This window comes from Molossus molossus, unplaced genomic scaffold, assembly GCF_014108415.1.
Source record: "Molossus molossus isolate mMolMol1 unplaced genomic scaffold, mMolMol1.p scaffold_m16_p_13, whole genome shotgun sequence".
Lineage (NCBI taxonomy): Eukaryota > Metazoa > Chordata > Mammalia > Chiroptera > Molossidae > Molossus > Molossus molossus.
In genome coordinates this window covers 92,563,202-92,566,416 of record NW_023425348.1, presented here as the reverse complement: position 1 = coordinate 92,566,416, position 3,215 = coordinate 92,563,202, and positions in this window count along the sequence as shown.

The window sequence follows — 3,215 nt, the reverse complement described above, 5'->3', positions numbered from 1 at the left end:
GGGGACACAGGCTCTTTGCTCCTTATGCCTCCCTACGTATCTTCCCTCCCTTTTATTGCAAACACTGAAGCCCAAGAGCTGGAACTCCACCCAAAGCCTTGACCTCTCATTTACTGAGCACCGACTGTGGGCTATACACTTGGCATGTGTCATTTCATTCCATTTTATGAAATATGTATAATTCTTATACTCTGAAAATCGAGGAAACTGAGGCCCAAAGACCCCATAGCTAAGTGAAAGAGCTGGGGCTCTAATCCAGGCAATGGCGCTGTGGGGCCCCTACACAAGAATGCCCCAAAGTCAGAGGTCCGAGGGGCCTTTAGAGGCCTTCCCGTCCAATATGTTCATTCTTCAGATGGGGAAACTGAGGCTCTTGAGGGGAAGGGACCTGTCACACAGCAAGTAAGCAGCAGACCCAGGTCTATGGCAGGCAGAACCCAGAAGGGCCTCTTAAGTTTTCTTCTGCCGGGCTCCCCCAGACTAATTCACCCCCAGCTGCCGTTTGACGAGCCCAGCGCTGGGGATGCAGCCCCCCCCCCCCCCGCCCCGCTTCCTCTCTTTGCCTCACCGTTATTGATCCTTCTGAGTGGGATGAGAAAGTTGATTATGGGGTGAGAGTGGGCAGAGAGCAAGGGAGCCGTGTGACCCAGTCTTCGTGTTTATTTAGCTTTTTGGAGTGTCCCTCCCAGTGTCTGAAGTCACGGGTGACCGCAGGCATGAGAGAGCTGCTATCACCTGAGGGTGATAAACTGGCTGGTCCTGCTCCTCCCATGTGCTGGCCTGGCCTGGCCATGCTGCCGGTTAGGTCAGCAACCTCCACACCTGTGCTCTTGGGTGGGGCTCAGCCTATCCCTGAAGGCTCCCGACAGAGGGGCCTGGGATCCTGGAGGCAGGCCCATAGGCCTGGGGTTGAAGGAAGGGGGAATATAGAGGATGAGAAGACAGGGACAGGAAGAGATTGGAGCAGCTGAGTCTGGGCCCGCCTTGCGGAATGAACTTAAAACCTAAAGGTAGCCTGGACTGTCCCTCATAGACCCAGAGCAGCCTGCTGATGTCCCTCATTTCCAAAGCTGCTTAGAGTGCTCCCCTTCCTGCCTCCCTCCTTCTGATATGCTCCTGCCCAGGACTCCTCTGTGGCTCCCTACTGCCAGCAGGACAAAGGCCTTCGGCCTCAGCCTAGACATGAAGTCTCCCCAGCTCAGCCACACCTGGTCTCTGCCCCCCAGACACATGCAACACTAGTGCGGGCAGCTCCCCTGCCTGGAGGCCCTGCTCCCTCCTCCACGTGCATAGTCTGCCTGTCCTGCAAAGCCAGAGCTCAAGTTTCCATCTCTGAGAAGCTTTCTCTGGTGTCAACCTCCACGACAGCATGTCTCATTGGTTACCCATCCTCCGTGTTGGGAGGGGTTCCACAGAAGCTCCTTACTATCTGGGCCTGTAGTGGGCGGGCCTGCTGGGGGGTGCTGGAAAGGTCTGCCCAGATTCTCCTCCCATGCTTGCTGTGAACATTTGGGGGAGGGGAGACCAGGAGGAAACCGGAACAGCCTGGGATCCCCCCACTCTTGGGAGTTGGGGAGGGGGCAGTGTTGCTTGGTTAAGAGCATGAGCTCTGAAGCCTGAGCTTGAACCCCAGCTTTAAGACTTTAAGGCTGTGTGATCTTGGGCTGGTTACCTAACCTCTCTTGAGCTTCAGTTTCCATATCTGTAAAAGGTGACACAGTACTTACCTCTAGTGTTACAAAGTTGCAGCACTCATGGACTCTACAGCCCTCCTCCCGCCAAACCTTTCCTCTGGCTCTTTTCTCCCGCATCCTCCCCAGCTTTGCTCTAGCGAGGCTGATAAACTGACCACGTGTTTTGCCCGCTCCTGCCTTTTTCTATATGCTGTCCCCTCTGCCACAAATGCTTTTTGGGCTTTATCCACCCTTTCAGCCTTGTTATTTCCTGCCCTGAAGACTCAGGTTGGCATCACTGGGAAGCCTTCCTTGGTATTCCCTGCTGCCATCCTCCCCACCAGGCCTGGCTCAGGGCCCCGTCTCTGAGCTTCCCAAGCAGCCTGATGGCTTTGGTTCTTGTCATGGCCTCCCCAACCAGATTGGGGACTCTCCCCTCCCCCCGGCTCTGGGCATCCAGGCAGAGACCCCAGTCCCTGGTTCCTAAAGAAGAGATGAAGGTGATTCAGGCTGAGCAGGCTCCCCGGAAGCCCCCTCCTTCCTGCCCCAGCTTTATTTTGGTTCTCGAATCATTCCACTCAGCATACTCAGTCCCCACCATGCCCATCCCAGGTGCACAGTCAACATTTCATGCAGATAGAGGGAAGGAAAGGGGAAGAGGTGGGAGTCATGGCCTGCACTGCATAGCCACTGGGGAAGGAAGAGTCGGGTCTCCCAGGCTGCAGAGGCTCGCCAGCCATGTGTCCCGGGCCCTGTGCCAGCCTGGGCTGGGCAGGCCTCCTGGTGCTGGCCACAGCACCGGGCCATGGCTGTGTCAGGTGGGGAGAGCCACAGTCCTGCCTCTGGTCCCAATGCTACTCTGGGCCTCCCAGTGTGTTCCAGCCACCCCCTCCTGCCACATCACTGGGGATAACTGGTGGGCTTGGGTCTCCATGGTTCACCAGGCCAGAGGCAGCCAGCCTGGGAGCCCATGTGGTCCATGTGGTGGACACATAGAGTAGACGCTGCCCCCCCACCTCACCCCTTTGAATCAGCAGGGACACCCACTCCTCAGCTGCAAAGGGGACACAGCTGCCTCAGCCAGTGACTCTTCCTCCAGCTGGTGTGGGGCAGAAGCCAAATATGATGCACGTGGGGTACAGCCGGGCCCCTTTGCTTCTGGGCAGGACCCTCTGGGGTGCCATTTATACTCCGAGCTTCCCCCAGCCAGACTCTCTCGCTGCCCCGGCTCTCATCTCCCCCTTGCTGGTGTCTCCTGAGGGCTCTCCCAACACACCCCTCGCCCCTGAAGCCTCATCTCAGGCTCTGCTTCGAGGATCTGCCCTAGGACACTCTGCCCCAGAGCCACGGCCTTCCGTCCCATTCCACCCTGACTGCTCGGGCTGGCCCTCCCTCCAAGGCCCAGCCCCAGGGTCTCTGCTCCGCTGCGTCCTCTCAGGGTCCTGCAGCCCCCACAGGCCCCACCCACAGACCCCCTGCAGTCTGTATCCTGGCTGCCCCACCGCCCACCAGTGCCCCCCATGGTGAGGCATCTCTCTTCCC